The 8922-nt window shown below is 39.3% G+C and overlaps 1 protein-coding gene across 4 annotated transcripts in view; it reads right to left on the reverse strand.

Moving 5' to 3' along the window:
- LOC117432187 (serine/threonine-protein kinase 33-like) overlaps positions 1 to 8410 on the reverse strand; it is a 31839-nt gene extending 23429 nt beyond the window's left edge. For all 4 annotated transcript variants that reach the window (XM_034053730.3, XM_034053723.3, XM_034053726.3 and 1 more), the window contains exon 1: positions 8292 to 8410. The gene's annotated coding sequence lies outside the window, so the exon portion shown is untranslated. The remainder of the gene's footprint in view (positions 1 to 8291) is intronic.
- Positions 8411 to 8922: the final 512 nt, after the last annotated feature.

The raw sequence follows: 8922 nt of genomic DNA on the forward strand, positions 1-8922 counted from the left end.
GGCATAAAAATCATTCATCTATGAATGCAGTGCTCCAATCACTGTAGATGCTACAGTTTAATAAGACTTCTGGTTTAGTTTCCATATATGCCACATTTCATAAATTGGCCTAGTATCTAGTCTTTGTGTTTACGGGGTGCACTGTACTGTGGCTGTGTTACTTTTGTTAAATTACCACCAGCGGGCGATTTTTATTCTACAGCAAGAGTTTTGTGCTGTACCTCCAGTGGAGATAAAAAGATTGTGATTAAATGTTGTCATTCGTTAAAACTGTGATGTTATAATCAATAATCCGACAGCTAATTTCCCTTTGAGTTTAGCCTTAATAATCTCTGTTTCTTATTCACACGTATAAAAAAAACAAAAAACACTGTACAGCAAGGTTAAAGTTTGATAATAACCAAAAATGTAGTTTAACAATATACCATACTGTCTGTAGAAGGTCAGTGTGATTATTTCAGTTAAACGTCTGCCTTTGATTTCTACTGTGTACTTGCCAGACTCAATTCCAACTCAAACATTACCACAAGTAAGGCTTCATTGAGACACAATGGATGGTATCAAGCTGCCTGGGTATGAACAGGGCCCCAGACTGCAACCCACAGTGCTCTCAAATAAATCCTTGTACCAGTATAGACTCTACATACCCTGGCCCTTTAAACCCATTTCACCTTTCACAACAATCTGATAACACTAGTGGAAGCTGTGATGTTAGTTAACAATCTCTAACAATCATAAATAATTGTGTACTTGTGGATATTGCAAGTGTGATAGGATGTCATCTGCAGGTGTTTATCAGCATGGCCGGAGGAGATACTGAGTGGCGGTTTCAGGTGTTGTAACTCTGCCATTGACTGAAGATACCTTAACTGAAGATACTTTCTGACATGTAGCACAAATATTATACAGTAACTGTAGGTCTTAACACTTGCATCTGGAAACATTCGGATTGTGCACCACTACAGTATGCTGCACAACCAACCAGAGCAGCTAAAAGGACTATCAGAATACATGTACAATATACTGTACAAAGTGTATTGTACATGTACGTGTATAGTTTTGCTTGCTATTAAATTAAACAGTTCTCATCATGATCCTACTAAAAATTATTATTTTTCTGTTACATTTATAAATACAGAACACCAAACAGTCCTATATTGTATTTAGTTTCTATAACACTTTTGTAAGTTGCTTTAATAACCTTTGCAGCTATTTAATTTGTTGTTTGCTCAAATTGAAAAGCAGATGAAGACAAAGGAAGCATTATGTTTAAGAAAATCTTAAGCAAACTACACGTTTAACAAACAGTGCCTTGCCATGTTTGGGGAAATACTGAAAAACACAGAACGAATGTCACGTACAACACTTGTTACAAAAGGTCTCAAGCTGTTGCTAAGAGATGCGTCTCGACAAATTGGAAAGCATTTGTATTAGTTTACTCAATATCTAAGACCATCAGAAAAATATACATCCCAACAAACACTTATCAGAAGCCAAAGAAATACTCAACAGAAGTACCAATATTAGGGGGGGCTCCCGGGTGGCGCATCCAGTAAAGGCACTTCACGTGGAGTGCAGGATGTGCCCTATAGTCTGGACGTCGCGAGTTCGAGTCCAGGCTATTCCTTTGCTGACCAAGGACGGGAGCTCCCAGGGGGCAGCGCTGAATTGGCCGAGCAATAGTAATCATTTTTGTTGGCTTTTTAAAAAACTGCAAAACACATCTTTGCCTTGAAACTCTTTTATAATATTATTTAAGCCTCGTACAAGCAGAAATTAACTTGCCGTGACCTGCCCCAGCTAAATATAATTATCTGGCATGAACCATGCATAATAATAGGTGTTTTAATGCTCGCTGATGTTTAAAAAAATTCAATATGCTCTCAGAGTTGAAATATGTTAACAAAATGTGTTTTTGCGGATTTGAAAACAGCTTTCCTAAGGCCACTTTACATGCACTGGAGGCTAGCTCTTTCAGTATCAAAGCATGCATACTCTATGTTTTGCAGACCAGTCAGGCATTAACCAGGCTTGATGATGAAATGCTTGACACACCTTCATAGATTACACAGGCAGCATATCAACTTTTAAAACAGATCAGGATTATTTTGCTTGCTTTTCTATACTGTCTAGGGTTCCCTGTGTTATAAATGCTTATTCTCATAACCTTCTGATTGTTTTCACTGTACACAGGAGAACTGACACATTAACAGTACTCTATGGATATAACAATACACTACGCTCATGGTGCAATAGTTACAGTAATATCACAATATACTATACAGGAAATGTTACAGCTTGAAGCTACAGTATACTATCAATAGTCAGGTTTGCTGGACTTACAGCACCTCTACATGCCTCTTGCACTCATTTCCATGGGTATTCCACACAGTGCATCTTTTTGCGCAGCAAGGCTTATTTTTCACAGAAATTATACAGGGGTGTGTTTTCAAATAAATCCATTATGTACTTTTTTTTGTTTTGTTTTTTTAAGAACTTTGAGGTTCTTTGATTTCATCGTGTCTCGTTCTGATTTACCCACCCTCCACGGTAGGGTACATAAACTATTTCTAACCCACCCATCATTAAAACATATGACCCGGTACAATATTTCTTACAATGTTTTTGTAGTCTTCTTCTACATTCTGTGTATGGTTTTTACAGCAATAAAAAACACTGTAAATTAGTCCATGAGCTTTCCTATAACTTTCGTGAGGAGGGTGGGTGTTATTGAGACTCCCAGTAGACCCGGGAGACAGGCTGTCCACATACATAATGTATGAAGAGACATACTGAACTACTTTTTAGTACTAAGATAACATGATTGCTAATGACTGATTATTTGGTAATAGGCTTTAATATGATATGGTGGAACGTGTTCCTGTATCTCAATTAATCACATTATTCATCATGTAAGAGCCCTGTACATGTTCCATCTACTGTACATGTACTGTAGCTCTATAGTACTTAACTCATGATACTGATTTCCTCTGCATCAAGATACATCTCATGTAATAGCTAAGCATAGTTTTACAGTAGTAAATGGTATTGTTTTTAATTTGCCAATCCAAAACAAAATATACTAACTTCACACATCTTAAAATGCAGAACAGATGAGGATGATATATATTTTTATATCATCATCTACTGTTAAGTCTTTATTTTTAATGAGTTCCTCAAATTGTAGCTTTTTACAAAAATGCACAACAGATAACATAGAACCATAATAGAAAAAGTTATTACACAGTAATAAACAAGGTTTTACAAGTACACATATTGTAACTCATAATTCTCCTGTGCTTTTCTCTGTAATTAAAAGGGCATTACCGAAAAAAAAGGGACAAAAAGGAATCTGGTTTAAATCCTGGAGCAGGTATTGTAAGGAACAGCCCATAAGACACTACAGTACATCATAACGCTTGAAATGAGTTTCAGTATCTCAATCTAAACAGTGGTGGGTTCGTCTATCATAAAATACATATCTTTACTGGTACTCCCACACATACACATAAATAAATTAGCATACCTCTAACAAAATGAAAGTTATCAAATAATGCTTGGCATTATGGGTTTTACAGCTCTGTGGCTTCATTTGTTTTAATTTAGTAAATCAGATAATAATTCCTCAATCTTCCCATTTCTTGCACGGAAGGTGTCCAAACAGCACTCAAGCTCTTTAATAAGAAGTTCTGTCAATGTTTTACTGATTATTAAATTAAGAACAACACATCCTTGTGACAAAGAGAGAATGAACTCTTGTTTTAGATCTCCCTCCCGACCGGTGAGGGCGCTAGGGAGGAGGAGCAGACATCCCCAGGAAAGGTGGAAGTCGGCCACCTGGAAAGGGAGTGGGACCACGGTGCGCAACGTCACCAACTCAGACGGGAAGCGCTGTGGCAATCGCGCATTGGTCAACGGCGGTTGCCCTCGCTGACCAATGGGAACGGGACGGAGCGAACAAAAGGGGGCGTGGCCCAGGCTTCTGTTCCTTCTGGCAAGGTACTGTGAGTGAGAGAGAGACAGCGAGTGAGAGAAACAGAGAAACGAGCAGGGAATTAAAGAGGGAGAAGGGGGAATAAGGAAGCGGGTTGTTGTTGTGGATGTGCATACCTGCTAACCCCGTGTCTTTTGTGTATTTTAGAGCACTAACGTGACGCTCCGGGAATACGCCGGAGGAGCGGGAACCCGGAAGTGCTGGATTTATTACCCATTGTTTTCCCTTCCCAGAACGAAAGAGACGGATTGTTTTTATTTTGTTTCTCCTTGTTTGGGACTGCAACCCCTCGTTCTTGTTATTTTTTGTCGGGTTACACATTGCTGTGTACCCCGGCTTCCCTTTTGTTTATTGTCCTTAACTTTTTGGTGCCCTCTGGCTCTTTGTTTTGACGTGAAATAAAACCAGGGCTTGTTAAGGAAACCTGGACTGGTTTGGTCATTATTTACACCACATTCCGCCATCCTGGTCACACGTGGTGTCATCGTGGGATGGACCCAACCACTTTGTCGGCGATCCTGGAGGCGTTGGACAGCCGGAGGGAGGCTGAGAAACGGAGGAGGGAGGAGCGGTACACGGCTCTTATCGAGAGGGTCGGGATGGGGATGACGTCGGCGGCGATGGGCCCTGTGCTGGTTGCCCCAAAGGCCCGGGCCCAGAAAATGACGGCGGAGGATGACCCGGAGGCCTACCTCGTAGCTTTTGAACGGTTGGCTACCACCGCAGCATGGCCCCGGGAGTACTGGGCGAGCCAACTTGGCCCGCTTGGTTGGGGAAGCACAAGCAGCGTACCGGGCCATGACTGACGAGGATGCCGCCCAGTATGACCTCGTGAAGCAGGCTATCCTCCGCCGTCTCCATATCACGGGGGAGACTCACCGAGTCAGATTCCGGGAGTTCCGGCGACCACCGAACACCCGGCCCAGGGTGATAGTCCAGCGATTATGCGACCACATGGCGCAATGGCTAAACCCCAGCCAGAAAACCGGGATTCAGATGGGGGAAGCCATTGTGATGGAACAATTTTGCCATATGGTCGGGGCTGAGACGCAGGCGTGGGTACGCAGACATAACCCCACTACGCTGGAGCAGGCCATGGCATTAGCCGAGAATTTCGAGGACTCCCTTGTGTCCGCCCGAACCACCTTGCTGGACTGCCCCCCTCCCTCCGCTACCAAAGGACCGCCATCGAACCCTTCCCCCAGACCCAGGCCCATCAGATCACCGGCCCCGTCGAGCCATCCGGCCCCCTTACAATGGAGGCAGAGGTTGGCCCCCAGCTGGGATAGAATGGTTCCCCCTGCCCCGCTGCAAATATGTACCGCCCTTACCCTCTGCCCCACCCGTCTGTTTCAGGTGCCAGCAGTCGGGACACATTGCCAGATACTGCCCGGCGGCCATAAAGTGCGACGTGGCTGCGTGTCACCTTGAGACAGGTAAGAAATGGGGAAATGGTCGGGAGGGCCCGTGTATGGTTGATGTCGTACTGGGGAATGTGAACACCCACGCGTTAGTGGACACAGGGTGTGAGCAAACTTTAATTCGAACAGCCCTCCTTGACGGTATGTCGTGGAAGCCACAAGGCCAGGTGGCAATCTAAAATTAGTTTAGCAGAACAAAAGATGGTATCAGTAGTTTTGGATTGATTTGAAGAAAAAGAAAGAAAGAAAGAAAGAAAGAAAGAAAGAAAGAAAGAAAGAAAGAAAGAAAGAAAGAAAGAAAGAGGGACCCTAGTGGAACATCCAATTACTCTAGTTAAAATATGTAACATATGGACCCAATTCATTAAGTACAGGAAAATAATATAGTATTGTATAGGCCTTGAAATTCTGATAAGAAAACAGTTTTACTCTTATACAGTACAAGCCTATTTTAAAAAAAAAACTACCTCACTACAAACAGATGGTATCTGAAATCATACTTCAGCACCACAGTATGTGATTATTTCAATAACTTTGACTAATGTTCCACTTGAGTGTGTATTAGCTTTTCAAATAATTTCATTAATTCTGTAATACACAGTAGTATAAAATGCCACATTTTTCAATAGATAGTTATTAGTGTTTTGACAACTTGAATGCCTTTTCCCCAATGAGAATCTATAAACAACAGCTATCCAGTACCACCATTTAGAGATGTGTTGAAGGGATATAAAGTACTATAGAAACTGCAGGCTTAATTGTGATATCAATCACCTTTAAAAACCTTAGCAATGAAAAGTCCTCAGTAAAAATAGAAAAAGCTGCACGGATTTGCCAGCATAATTCAAAGATATATTTGTGTTTTTTTTTTTCCTCAACACAAGTATCACTGTACAGTAGTAGTTCTTTGCATCTTGTTGTATTACGGTCCATATGGGTCCCTAGCAGTATGGATGGATACATAATGCAGAACCAATAGACAGTGGAAATGAAAGCTATGGTACTTATTCTGCTACTGGGTTGTGGGTAGTTTGTCCATGAATCACAGGTTGAAAAGTTCAGGATGTCTAACAGGTCAGGGATAACATGAGTTGCCTACATGCTGTAAAGCTGACTTTGAATCTCAAAAGGAGGCCCTGAACTGCATTTACAGTGTACCATGGAGATGGAATTACTGTAAGTCCAAAAGAGATAGTGCCTACAAGTTCTGCTTGAGAACACACATTGTGTACAACCCTCAAGTGCTTGGCTAGAGAGATGGAGAGCGGCCCTCTGTTGTCTATGACAATTGGGTTTGCCAGATTAAGGATTCAATGAATTGAAATCAAACAAAAGTAGTTTTACTCTTTATAGAATGTGCATCCGGCAGAACCTCATGCTAAAACAAGCCAAAAAATGTTTAGACCAGATTTAGAAAGAGCAGAGAGGCTCTGTATTTGATTCAATAGTGGGAGGACCATACAGTAACAGTGCTGGAGAGGAAACAAACCATTAACAAAAGCAAGACAGCAACTTTCATTTCATTTTCCTACAAAGATAACTTGAAATATGCTATAGTCAGTTTAGTTTTGAATTTACATTTGTATTTTAGTGTTTCATAGGTTTTAGTTTTCAAGATGTTACCTTATAGAACTATTTTGAAAATACCAGCTATTTAGCCACCTGTAAAATATTTAGACACACAAGCATTTTTTTTTTAAAGTTGCTTCCTATAACCGAGATTAAAGATCTCAATAACTAATGTAATGCAACCGAATTAAAACATAACATCGCATTTTGATTCACAAAAAAAATGTAGTGGCAAACATGTTTTAATGATGAAGCCTAAACAGACAATAATGACGTAGCCAATATTTTAAGTAACACTGCAATCAGCAGGAGTTTCAAGTAGCCTATTAGTATAATAGACCAACTGTAGTAGACACTTCATAGTGTCACCAGATTGGTTTAATCACGGATAAAATGTAACCTTGTAACAATTTTAAATTGTATTTTCTTGCCCCATGTGTTGGAGTTAATTTGAAACTGATGACTCTTTTATCATTTCACCTCTTCTACATAACTTCCAACGGTTCATGAAAATGTGAAACATTTTTTGGTTCTGAAAACAATGTTCATGATATTGAGGGGAAAGCCCTCAATTATATTAATAGAAACACATAATAAATCACATCATCTGACAATTGAAATAGTATGTAGAGATGTATACATCAAATAAACGTTTTTGTGGTGGCGTCATTTACACGTGGATGGATACAGATCGCCAGTGGCCCATCACTGTCAGCAACATGTTCAGAAACATATTCAGCATTTATATATTCTAATATGTCAAATGAGGAAATACTAAAATAAACTACTTCCATGTGGTGCTTCGTAAACAAGGACATGATATGAAACTTGAGAGTCTCAACCGTACATATGATTTACTGTAATTTAGTTAGCACCGTGTACAAAAATAAATCAACTACTATACAGTACGTATATTTTACTGTTGGTCGGTTAATTATATTAGGAAAAAATAAAAGCATATTCGTGTCCAAACAAACAAAAAAAAACTATAGAAACTTACATAATAGGTAGGTATGAGGTTCGTAGAACTGATGGGTTCAAAACAAAAAATAAACCCAATATAGTTGCATTGAAAAAATATACATATATAATAAAATTTAAAAATCAAAGAACTAGCATGTCTGGCTTCAACTTCATATAACAAACAGTGTATCTTGTTGTCAATATTTGGTATTTGGATGCAAAGGTAATGCATCGGTCTACAGCGTGCGTTGTTGCTATGGCAACAAGTGAAGTTGCTTTCACTGAATTTCCTATCGTTCCAAACACAAACAGATATTCCAAATTAAATTGATATATAACATTACCTTGAATATTTTTCCACTTGTCCAGTTTATTAATTTAATTTACTAGTTCCAAACTCGCCGACTGCTTCTCTCCCAAGTCTCACAGACTTCAAAAACTTTTCGCACTGGAGAGAATGAAGGCGCTGTGCAACGGGTTCTGCAGGGGGACAAACTTTCTTTTGAGTTGAAAGCAAAACTGATGTGAGACGTAATAGCAACAAAAAGTTGTTCATTTTTTTCACCAAAATTAAGTTTTCTGTAATAAATATATAATTGAATAATCGCAGTTTGTAATTAATTTGATAAATAGCTGTTTTAATAATGTTATACACTATAATAAACTGATACTCGTCTCATAAATATTATTGCACTTTGATTATGAACAATACACTTTTACAAATCAATTAACATGTATTTTATACATTAAAGTAACAAGGCATTAATTGACATTCATAAATCTGGTGCACTTTCCCCTCATGCGATGGTAGCATGTATGGCAGATGAAACTCAAAATATACAAAACAAAAGTGTGATAAGGTGTTGAAGAAAGTTTACAAAATAATCCAAAATTCCGTTAACTGAGTTTTTTGTCACTGTACTATTGAATTGAAATAAGATGCAATGCCCTCTTGTGGCTAGATTGATTAGTGCA

Source organism: Acipenser ruthenus, chromosome 27 (assembly GCF_902713425.1).
Source record: "Acipenser ruthenus chromosome 27, fAciRut3.2 maternal haplotype, whole genome shotgun sequence".
Taxonomy (NCBI): Eukaryota; Metazoa; Chordata; class Actinopteri; order Acipenseriformes; family Acipenseridae; genus Acipenser; species Acipenser ruthenus.